This window comes from Hyperolius riggenbachi, chromosome 8 (assembly GCF_040937935.1).
Source record: "Hyperolius riggenbachi isolate aHypRig1 chromosome 8, aHypRig1.pri, whole genome shotgun sequence".
NCBI lineage: Eukaryota > Metazoa > Chordata > Amphibia > Anura > Hyperoliidae > Hyperolius > Hyperolius riggenbachi.
This window is the reverse complement of record NC_090653.1, coordinates 36,012,096-36,024,792: the sequence shown is the minus strand read 5'-3', so window position 1 is coordinate 36,024,792 and position 12,697 is coordinate 36,012,096. Positions and strand designations below refer to the sequence as shown.

Here is a 12,697-nt window from a genome sequence, read left to right as displayed (position 1 = left end):
CATGTTTTTAGCTTTTTTTTTAAAGAACATAGTGTGAAAGTGGGCATGGACTGTAACACCATCAAGAGATGACTAGTTGCTTTATTGCTGGCTTTGTCCATTTCTTAAGTACCAGAGAGTGTTTTCTCCTTTTTCTCCATTCAAATAAAACATTACATAAAAATAGAGTTGACATGAATTTGAAGTAACAATTAAAGCAACAAATAGGAAGGGAAATACATTTATCAGTTACAACTGATTTAGGAGTATACCAAATATGAGAACAGATCCCAAATATCTAAAACATATCACACTTTATTTATCACATGAATGTAAAAAAAGGTTAAAAGAGAGGTGTCAGCAGGGCAATTACAAATATCCACACTAGGAGTATCACAGAGGAAGAAAAATATTTTCCAAAAAAATCAGGACTTGCCAGTCCTAAACAAATACTACTATGGTACAGAAATCTCCAAACAACATTAGCATGTTTCCTGTAGGCCTAAAGCCTCATCTACACGGGTAGATGAGGCTCCGATCCGGCGGTTCGATTAGCCGCCGGATCGCCTCTTCCGTGTCCCCGCGCGTGCCCACCGCGTCCCCGCCGGATTCGATTCCCCGTTCATCCCCGCTGGTGCCGCTTATCTTCCGCTCGATTCCCTGCCATTGTCCCCTCGCGGGGAGCGAGCAGGGAATCGGCGGTGGGGAGATCAGTCCTGTCGCATCAGCGGCTCGATTGATAAGGAACATCGCCGCCGCATCTACGCGTGTAGATGCGGCTTTAAGCACAGTGTAAGGCCTGGCAGATCTCTCATCTTCCTTCAGCCTCTATACCCAAATCTAATAACTCACTCTTCACCTATATGAAAAACCCCCACGTGAACGAGAGACCAGTACGCCTACCAGACTACAGTTACCCTGCTATTTCAGCGTGCAAGGTATAGAGACTGAGGCCAGGAAGACAAGAGTACTACCAGAGCCCACTAAGCTAGGCAATGTGGCTTGGAAATATCAGGCAATAGTGTGGGATGCACTTGTGGAGGAGACTACACAGATCACAACAGGAGCTATGATAATACAGCAAGGTAGTGAGCAGGAAGCTGTCAAGTCTACAAGAGCTATAGACTAGAGAGCAAGATTGCTCAGAGCGACCGCAGCTCTGAGCTTCCGATAACCGCCACAATAGGCGAGACACAATGGTTGCTCTGAACATCTGATGTCCACCACAGAGTAGAGAAGGACAGACAGACAGACAGAATGAATGTTTGCCAATCTAATTGCTGCCCCAGCGATAGCAAACATCCACACAGGAACAAACAAGACAAACAGGAAGGTGCGTAACTAATAGCAACTGCAGCTATAGTCCCGTCGACAGAATCTGAACTAGCCGGAATGCTAGCCAATCACCTCAGCAGTGATGGCTGTGTCCAGGCTTGCAGGACTAGAAGGACAATGGCAGAGCCGGATTAAGGCCAAATGGGGCCCTAAGCAAAGTAGATGATTTGGGCCCCCCCATGAACTGTGGGTCGGCTCGCAGCCACTTGAACCCCCAGGCCTTTCATGATACAACCCACTGCTGCCACCTGTACTACTCACTGTTATGGCACCTGGACTGCGCTGTCACATTGAGCATGCAGCACGTTCAAGAGGAGGGAGGTGGAGGACCAATGAGGTCAGCAGCGTCTGCCAGCCACAGTGAGCATGCTTACGTGAGTCACATAGTGCAGGGCGCACGCTGACTCTGTGGGCTGGAGTGGAGAGCGTCTTGTTACTATAGTAACGGCAACGATCATCCTTTCGGAAACCGTTCAGCGATGCCGCTGCAGTAGGCTGGCAGGTAAAAGAGCTGCTCCACTGCCAAATGATTACATGTTGGGGCCTCCTAGCCGCAGTGGCAGCTAGGGTATTTAGCTGATCATCTTCTGACACCTCCACACCCCCCAAAAAAAAATCTTTTGAGGAGGGTATTTGAGGGGGTTAAATGTTAAGTGCAACAAAGTTTTGGGGACATGGCCACTCTGACATTGGACAAGAATAGGCTGGTCGAGCACGTCGGCCGGAGATCTAGCAGCATGATCGATACATGCAATCACCCCAAATTGGTTGCATCATCGATCGGGCATGCTCTTGGGGGCAGGGCAGCGTTGCCAACCAGATTTAAAAATGTTGATGGACAAAAGGCTCAAAAAATCTAGACACTCAAATTTTTAGATGGACAAGGGCAGAGATAGTGGATGAAACTAAATCAGTCTAAGGCACTTTTGTTTACCCTTTTTAAGCTTAAAGAGAACCTGTAACAAAAAAAAAAGTTCCCCTAGGGGATATCACCTCAGGAGGGGGAAGCATCAGGGTCCCAATGAGGCTTCCCCCATCCCTGTAGCTGCAGGCAGTCCAGCACTGGCTCCCCCGAAGTCTCCTGCAATCCTCCCTCAACAAGCGCTGATTTATTTACCTTCCCTGGCTCCAAGGGTATCGGCTCTCCGCCTTGGAGATAGGTGAAAATAGCCGATCTCCGTCAAGTCTGCTCTACTGCGCAGGCAATTTGTGCCTGCACAGTAGAGCGGCCCGACAACGATTGGCTATTTCCGCCTATCTCCAAGGCGGAGAGCTGATACTGCTCCTGCACTGGATCCAGGAAGGTAAATATTTACATCCCCGCTGTTTGTGGAGCTTTATCGCCGCTGCCGTGGGACCGAGGAGGGTGGGGGAAGCCTCAATAGGTCATGGAGGCTTCCCCCGCCCGAGGTGAGTACCCCCCAGGGGAGTTTTTTTGTTGTTGCAGGTTTTCTTTAAAGGACAACTAAAGTGAGAGGGATATGGAGGCTGACATAATTTTTTCCCTATCAAGCAATACCAGTCTCATGGCTGTCCTGCTGATCCTCTGCCTCTAATAGACCCCGAACAAGGATATGCAGATCAGGTGTTATTCAGACACTACTGTAGCCAAACAGACCAGCTAAGCTGCCAGGCAACTAGTATTGCTTAAAGTGTACCCAAGATGTGGAAATAAAAACAAGATTTTATACTCACCCAGGGCTTCCTACAGCCCCATGAGCATTGAAGCGTCTCTCACCACCCTCCCAAGTGCCTCCGGTCTGCTGCAATCAGCCCCGGTAACTGGCTCAGTTGTGCCAGCCGGCTCTTCTGCGCATGTGCGGCCCCTTCGCCCATGTGCAGAAGTTCTGACTGGCGCAACTGAGCCAGATTACCGGGGCTGATTGCAGCAGAACAGAGGGCGGTGAGGGATGCATCAGTGATTATGGGGCTGGAAGAAGCCCTAGGTGAGTATAAAATATTTTTATTTCTACATTTCACGTTTAATGTAAAAGGAAATAAATATGGCATCCTCCATATACCTCTCTCTACAGTTGTTCTTTAAAGGTCGCTGTAGGGATTTTTGCATCTATCAGGCATCGGGGAGCAGGAGAGATCACACTGAATGCTACAGAGACAGGGAATACAGGGAATCACAATGGGTGCTGCTGGTAGAAAGAGCAACATTACATACATGCAAAGCAACTACAGTATATGGAAAAATGCTATTGCAAGATGTGATCCAAAAAATAAATATGGCTTGAACAAATGCAGTCAAAAGTAATCCCAATAACTGTTTGTTACACATGCTGATAAAGTAAATGCAATGCCAGAGCCTTGAAAACACCACATCTAAGTTGGTGAAAGGGTTAAGTACCCCCCTCCCCCATATAACCAGAGAGCAGCCAGGAGGGGAATGCATAAGATAAGCTCCTCACCGCTGTGTGTGCAGAGCCCTCAGCCCAGTTCTCTCTGCGAGGAGGGGGATGCGAATGAAGAGATCCAGGACAGCCAGCGAGGGAAACTGCAATTTGAGCCTGCCGCCAAACACATGGAGGAACGAGGAGCTATCCGAGCACAGTTAGGAGAGAGAGTGGGCGGAGCTTATGTCCGTAGGAGACATTCAGCCAGTCAGCACACCAGTGACACTCACAGGCAGCGCAGCCCACAGTGCTCAGAATCAGCAGATGCTGCTGTGCCCGAACTTCCGGAATGTGGGATTTTTGACATCCTGGTTACCCTGTACACCCGGAGCTCTCTGCCTATTGCGGACACTGTATAGAAACACCAAATTACATGCTGATGGGGCCCCTTAGACTCCGAACGGGGCCCTAATCAGCTGCTTGAGGTGCCTGGTTGAAGATCCGGCTCTGGACAATGGAGTCCACAGGATCAGAACTAGCTGAAGCACTAGCCAATCACACCACAGTGATGGCTGTGTCCAAGCTAGCAGGACTAGAAGGACAATGATGTCCACAACCAAGGCTAAACAAGGCAAGGCAAGAAAAAAGGTAATTCACGATTCAAATATGGACCCCAGCAAGCAGCTAAAACAAAGCTGAATGCTATAACGGGCAAGGTGTGAGAAGAGGAGGAGACTTTTCTATGAAAATCACCCAATGAGAGCAGGCATGCAAATACCCACACAGCTGAATGGTAATCACTCAATCCTGTACTAGTCTGATTGAAGACTGCAGGCTGATTGCAGATGGAAAGGACTCTCATTACAAATGCATGCAATATTATGCAGCAACATGCATGTAGGGAATTCAGAGCTGTCTGTCTGCAGTTCAACTGCAACAAACCATAGGTGGATTCACAACACCATCCTGAGCTACTCTGACCTTCAGAGTAATTGCAGATGGCAATGACACTTATTACAAATGCAATCAATACCAAACAACCAAATACATGCAGAGAAATCGGAACTGCCTAGTTGCAGTTCCACTGCAACCAACAGGACATGCTACAGGAGACATCTTGATACACAGTTACTTTCAAGATTTGAACAATTGTGTTATCTGTATCTACCCAAGCTGTAATAAAGGGTTTTTAAGGAGCAGTGCCTTCCCTCTTTTTTTGGATTGAAATTGGTCACTGAAGAGCACGCTTGCTGTGACCCTAGTAGCTCCTGCTGTCTCCTCCCAGCTGCATTTGTTGCCGGTTTTTTGCCTCTCTCTGACAATTGTAAAAGTAATGAGCATGGCTTCAGCCCTTGAACATGCATAGATACAATTGAACTTGAAATGTGTTGCATTTGTTACGGTATATTGGGCTCAGCCCCAAAACATGTATCAGCACAGTATCCTGATGGAGCAATAGTCTGCCAGGGTACAAGTCCCCTCATGCAGCCCTCCAACAAATACTGTGTATACCAATTATCTCATTGCTAGAGGATGTGAAGCTGGTGTGGAGTGATAGTTCAGTCCGCCAGAGGTATATATCCTTATCCAGTTTACCAGACCTGGAAAGAACACGCTGGGCTCACCAGGGTTCAAAAGGCAGTAAGTATAGCCAAAAGGTCACAGGTCAATGGTATGTCACCTCCACGTGTCAAGATGAAAACCTCCAAAAAGCAAGTTCAGCCTTTAGCTTTGACTTCAGCAGAATACAGTAGTTGCAAATAAGGCATATATCAAGCTCAGGGCTGGTTGGCAGACTAAAGCAAAGTTCAACCAACATCATCATCTTGTCCTAGCCCTGATGATGCCGGTCTCTTTCCGGTGAAGCTGGTTGACATCGAGGGGGTCAGGACTACTGCATTGCTACTGTTATCACAGCCCACTCCACCAACAGCAAGATCAGATGAGTATCATGGACCTGAGACTATGCAACATTTTTGCAATGAATTTAAATTGAACTTTGCTTTGCTTTAGTCTGCTAACCAGCTCTCAGCTTGATACAGTGCTGCCCATAATTATTCATACCCCTGGCAAATTTTGACTTAAAGGACTACTGTAGGGGGGTAGGGGGAAAAAAAGAGTTAAACTTACATGGAGCTTCTAGTGGTCCCCCGCAGACATCCTGTGCCCATGCAGCCACTCACCGATGCTCCAATCCCGCCTCCGGTTCACTTCTGGAATTTCCGACTTAAACGTCGGAAAACCACTGTGCCTGCGCAGCCGTGCCCTCTCTCCCGCTGATGTCACCAGGAGTGTATTGCGCAGGCCCAGTACGGTCTGCGCCTGCGCAGTACGCTCCTGGTGACGTCAGTTGGAGCGAGGACACAGCAACGCAGGCGCAGTGGTTTTCAGACTTTAACCACTTGACCTCTGAGGGGTTTTACCCCTTGAGCACCAGAGCAATTTTCACCTTTCAGCGCTCCTTCCATTCATTCGTCTATAACTTTATTATTACTTATCGCAATGAAATGAACTATATCTTGTTTTTTTCACTACCAATTAGGCTTTCTTTAGGTGGGACATTATGCCAAGAATTATTTTATTCTAAATGTGTTTTAATGGGAAAATAGGAAAAAATGTGGGAAAGAAATCATTATTTTTCAGTTTTCGGCCATTATAGTTTTAAAATAATGCATGCTACTGTAATTAAAACCCATGACATTTATTTGCCCATTTGTCCCAGTTATAAAACCGTTTAAATTATGTCCCTATCACAATGTTTGGCGCCAATATTTTATTTGGAAATAAAGGTGCATGTTTTTCAGTTTTGTGTCCATCCCTAATTACAAGCCCATAGTTTATAAAGTAACAGTGTCAGGGGCGTATTTGGGTGACATAGCGCCTATGGCAAACACTGAATTTGCGCCCCCATCAGATCACCTTGTCCCATAATAACAGTTTGTTTTCTTGCAATGATACAAGTCTCCCCAGTATAGGTTGCTAGAGTTAACCCCCAAGTAAAAGTAACTAGAGGTAGCACCCTAGTGTGGGTAGCCAGAAGTAGTTCACACAGTATAAGTAGACCCATGTATACATTGCCCTCCCAGTATATGTAGTTATATATGTTTCCCCAGTATAAGTAGCCTACTTTAGCATAAGTGGTAAGAGGTATCCCCCAGTATTAGTATCTCAGTATAGGTAATGAGAGGTTCCCCTCAGTATAAACAGCCCCCCCAGTAAAGATTTGGCAGGTGTCCCCCAGTATAAATAGCACCCCGCCCCCCCCAGTATAGGTAGTGAGAGATGTCCTTCAGTATAAGAGCAGGTACAAATGCCTGAGAGGCATCCTTCAGTATGGTGGTGGAGCATGAGGGTGGAGGGGGCAGTTATGGCGCCCATGGTGCTGTGGCGCCCATGGCACAAGCCATGCCTGCACCCCTCTAGATACGCCTCTGAACAGTGTTACCCTCTTGACATAAATATTTAAAAAGTTCAGTCCCTAAGGTAACTATTTATGTTTTTTTTTTTTTTGTATTTTTTTTTTTTTAAATTACAAAAAAAAATAATAATTGGGGAGTGTGGGAGGTAATGAGTTAATTTATTGTGTAAAAGTAATGTATTTAGGGTGTAGTTTTACTATTTGGCCTCAAGATGGCCACAGTGAATTTTTTGTTCATACAACCTGCAAGCGTCCGGAAGGACGCATACAGGAAGCAGAATAAGGCTGGGGAAATTACAATGATAGCGCTGTTTCTCATAGAAGCAGCCGATCATTGCTGGGGGCTTAGATCAACGAACGGGAATGGATTTTCCCGTTCATTGATCTCCGGGCCAGCGGGCGGCAGCATGCACGAGCGGCGGGAGCGCGCGCACGAGCGAGCGGAAGCGCGGACAGCGGTAGCGCGGGAGGTACGGATATCTCCGTCCCGGGGGGTGAAAGGATGGAAAAAGGGATGGAGATATCCGTACCAGTGGGGGTAAAGTGGTTAAAGTCGGAAATTCCGGAAGTGAACCGGAGGCGAGGACCGGAGCATCGGTGAGTGGCTGCGCGGGCACAAGACGTCTGCAGGGGACCATTAGAAGCCCTGGGTAAGTTCAACTCTTTTTTTCCCCCTACCCCCCTACAGTAGTCCTTACTTTTATTCAACCAGCAAGTAATTTTTGACAGGAAATGACGTAGGTGTCTCCCAAAAGATAATAAGACGATGTACACGATGAATTATTGTGGGGAAAAAAAAGCCATTTCTTAGCTTTTATTTACATTTGAGCAAAAAGTGTCCAGTCCAAAATTACTCATACCCTTCTCAATAATCAATAGAAAAGCCTTTATTAGCTATTACAGCAATCAAACGCTTCCTATAATTGCAGACCAGCTTTTTGCATGTCTCCAGGGGTATTTTTGCCCATTCATCTAGACCAGGGGTCTGCAACCACCGGTCCGTGGCCCACTGCCGGTCCGTAGGACGTTTGCAGTTGGGCCACGGGACTGTCCTCTTGCCCCTCCGCCCGTCCCCCCCGCAGCCGCCGCTGCTGTTACCTCTGGCGGCCGCTTTCTCTCTTATATTCCTCTCTACTGCCCGGCCCTGTGTAAGTGATTCACAGCAGTGCGCCCTGCGGCTGCTGTGATGATAAGGCAGGAAGCTGGAGAGAGAGAGCGGTTCCCATAGTAACGGCGATACACATTGCCGCTACAAGAAGCTGCATTCTCTCGTCTCCTGCTTCCTTCCTCATCATCACAGCAGCCGCGGGGCGCACTGCTGTGAATCACTTACACGGGGCCGGGCAGGAGAGAGGAATATAAGAGAGAAAGCAGCCGCCGGCTAAGGTATCGGCAGCGGCGGCCGTGGAGGGGGGGGGGGGGGGGGAGCTATACTGGGCACTATACTAGCTACACTGGGGCACTACCTAACCTTTTCACACCCCCACCCCCCCGTAACCCACTGCGCATGACACTGTCCACTAGGACACGCCGACCGTGCTACACCCCCTTCCCCCCCCCCCCCCCCCCCCGGGCCCCGGAAAAAAATTTGGTCAGAAAGTGGTCCCCGGGCCGGAAAAGGTTGGGGACCCCTGACCTAGACTAAACAATGTCTCCAGGGATATCTTTTGCCCATTCATCTATAGCAATGAGCTCCAAATTTTTCAGGTTGGAGGGTCTTCTTGCCATCACTCTGATCTTTAGCTCCCTCCACAGATTCTCAATTGGATTTAAGTCAGGACTCTGACTGGGCCACTCAAAAACGTTAATGTTGCTGTTTGCTAACCATTTCTTCACCACTTTTGCTGCTTGTTATGGGTCATATTCATGCTGAAATGTCCATTGGTGGCAAAGGCCAAGTTTTTCTGCAGACTACCTGATGTTGTCGTTGAGAAAGCTCATGTATTACTCTTTTTTCATGGTGCTGTTTACTGTGATTAGGTTCCCTGGTCCATTGGCTGAAAAAACAACTCCAAAGCATTAGGTTCCTACCACCATGTTTGACAGTGTGGAAGCTGTTCTTTGGGTTGAAGGCTTCTCCTTTTTTACGCCAAATGAAGGAAACATTATTGTGACCAAACAATTCAATTTTTGTTTCACAGAAGACCAGAAGTCTTCTTCTTTGTCCAGATAAGCATTTGCAAAGGCCAAGCGAGCTTTTGCCTGCATTATCTGGAGAATTGGTGCCCTCCTTGCTCTGCATCAGTGGAACCGAGCAGTTTGCAGTGTCCGCTGGATTGCATGCCTTGAGACATTGCCACCAGAAGAGCCCAGATTCACCAGGATGGCCTTGGTGGTGATCCTTGGATTCTTTATCACCTCTCTCACTATCCTCCTGGCCAGCACAGGTGTCACTTTTGGCTTCCGACCACGTCCTCTGAGATTTTCCACAGTGTTAAACATCTTGTATTTTTTAAATAATACTTCGCACTGTAGCCACTGGAACAGGAAAACATTTAGAAATGACCTTGTAGCCCATTCCTGACTTGTGAGCAGCCACAATGTGCAGCCGCAGGTCCTCACTGAGCTCCTTTGTCTTAGCCATGACTATCCACAAACCAACTGCAGAGAGCTGCTGTTTTTCAGTTGTTGAATTGATTAAAACAGCTGTTCCCAATTAATCAGGGTAATTAGGATGCTTTAGAACAGCTTGGACTATTTGGAAAGATATAGAACTCTGGATTTTCCCACAGACTGTGACAGTTTGTGAAGGGTATGAATATTTTTGGACTGGACACTTTTTGCTCAAATTTAAATAAAAACTGAGATATGTTTTTTTTTCCACAATAATGCATTTTGTACATCGTCTTATTATCTTTTGCGAGACACCTATGTCATTTCCCATCAAAAAATCACTTGCTGGTTGAATAAAAGTAACTTTAAGTGAAAATTTGCCAGGGGTATGAATAATTATGGGCAGCACTGTACAGTATATGCCTCATTTGCAACTATTCCGCTGAAATCAATGCTAGATGCTGAACTTGCTGTTTGGAGGTTTTCATCTTGACACATGGAGGTGATATATCTAGTGGGCGACACAAATTAAGCCTATGCATAATTACGCATTGTAATTCACAAATACGCACTGTAATCATTATGCAAAATTTGCAGATTATGCATAAAAAAATTTGCATGTAATTACGCCTGATAGCATAATTTACACGTTATTTCGTTCGCGAGCGTTTTTACGCATACAAACTGATTTTTTGCATTGAATATTTAAATAGCATGTGCAGTATAATTGGCTGTGAACGTGAATGGTTTGCCGCATTTTTCGCATTGAATATTCAACCAATAGCCGCGCATGCGCAGAACACCGGCAAATAGACGCAAACATTTGTATGAAGTGAACACAAATTACGTGTAATTGCGTAATTGCAGGCGTAATTATGATTCACAAAAGCAGTATGCGGTACGTAATGTAAATGAAAATTACGCAAAATTTTGCTTAATTATATTTGACTCGTTACGAGCACCACTAGATATACCATTGACGTGGGACCTTTTGGTTATACTTACTGCCTTTTGAATCCTGATGAGTCCAGCGTGTTATTTCTAGGTCTGGTAAACCGGATAAGGATATATATCCCTGGCGGACTGAACTATCACTCCACACTAGCTTTACATCCTCATAGCAAAGAGATATTTGTTATACACAGTATTTGTTGGAGGACTGCAACTGGCAGACTATTGCTTCATCAACCAATATATCTGATTCTGACATTGCCTATTTGATGAGATACTGTACTTATACATGTTTTGGGGCTGAAGCCCATTTTGGCAAATGGAATACATTTGAAATTTGATTATATCTATACATGTTTCGGGGCAGGAGCCCAATTTGACAAATGGAACACTTTAGAAGGTCGAGGAGCTGTAGACCTGTTCATTACTTTTACAGTCTAATGGATTCACAATTGCTGAAATCGTTAAAAGTAACTGTGTTTAAGGAGTACGAGAGGAATCGCTGCCATTAGACTTGAGCGCAGGATACAGCCGGTATGGCCAGTGGCGTAGCTAAGGAGCTGTGGGCCCCGATGCAAGTTTTACATTGGGGACCCCCAATCATTCTGTACATAACAATTGATACGGCACACCAAAACCTGCCAATGGCAACTACAGTGTCAGAGGTGCAAGAAGGGGATGGGGAGCAGTTTGTTAATGATTACCACTATTCAAAGTATCTGTAGAAGTGATTATTATGAGCGTAGGACCAATAGAGAGCTAATACTGTAGTTGGGGGAGGGCCCCTCTGGCCCAAGGGCCCCGATGTGGTCGCAACCTCTGCACCTCCTATTGCTACGCCCCTGGGTATGGCTTATCTTGCTCCTGCACAAATTCCTGGTGTTTAATTACTATTCCCCCTCCAGGCTGCCATGTATGGTGGGGAATGAAATAATTCAGCTTCCAGCGATTGCTGGAGGCCGAATTATAGTGTTTTATAAGTAACTGTAGCTCCGTCTTCTGACGGTGCTGAAGTTATTCACTGTGCGCCGCTATAGCTGTAATTCCTATTACGACCTATGGTGGCGCCGGCTGCGTCCAAATCTCCTGCACTGGAATGAAAGTGTTCAGTATCTACAGGGCCGGCCTTTGACCTGAGCGATCGTTGCGATTGCTCAGGGCGCCGGCTTCCAGGGGGCGCTCATGCCGCCTGGCCGCATGCATTTTAATATGGAAGCTGCGGACCCCGGCTGGGTCCGTCTCGCTCCGCCCCCTGGTGCCGCTGCTGGGGATGATGGGGGGCAAACATGCTCGTGCGGCCGCTGTGATGGAGGGGGGAGCCGCAGCCGCGGGGAGGGCAGCCCAACCGCTCCCTCCCTTCCTCTCCGGGCCACCCTCCATGCTCCCCCCTCCGATGCAGACTGCAGCAGAGAGAACAACTCACCTCCCTGGTTCCGATAACCTATCCTGGGGGGCAGCTACCTATCTAACCTATACTGGGGGCAGCTACCTATCTAATCTATACTGGGGGCAGTTACCTATCTAATCTATACTGGGGCAGCTACCTATCTAACCTATATTGCAGGTACCTACCTATCTAACCTGTACTGGGGGCACCTACCTATCTAACCTATAGCTGGGACAAATGCCTATCTAACCTATACTGGGGCAAGTATACTGGCTACCTATACTGGGGTCACCTACCTTGCTAACCTATACTGGGGGGATCTATAGCTGGCTACCTTTACTGGGTCACCTATGCCTGGCTACCTATACTGGGGGGACTAGCTATATGTCAGGAATCAGGATGGACGGAGGCGTGCTGAGCCTCAGGCTGCTGCAGAGAAGCGCGCAGCACGTGTGCCACTCAGCCCTGTGACAATGTCCTGAGTGACGACGAGTCCTTCTCCTCTCCTGCTCCCAGAATCCTGGCACCTACACTGGCACTAAGTCTGCAGACTGCTCTGCAGACAGTAAGAAGAGAATACTGACCAGCAAAAATTAATGCTCCCCAACCCCCTACTCTAAAGGGGGAATATGCTTATGCTGCTAGATACACTAATGGGGGTGGGGGGTGGGAATCTGCTGCCTAAATACACTAAAAGGGGATCTGCGACTGCAAGACTAGTAGCCTAAGCCT

At 47.2% G+C, this 12,697-nt stretch overlaps 1 protein-coding gene across 1 annotated transcript in view; it reads right to left on the bottom strand.

The window, feature by feature from the left end:
• The window catches only part of LOC137527280 (class I histocompatibility antigen, F10 alpha chain-like), a gene marked incomplete at its 5' end in the record, with an annotated part of 57,818 nt that overhangs the window by 5,147 nt on the left and 39,974 nt on the right, over positions 1 to 12,697 (bottom strand). The window lies entirely within an intron of this gene.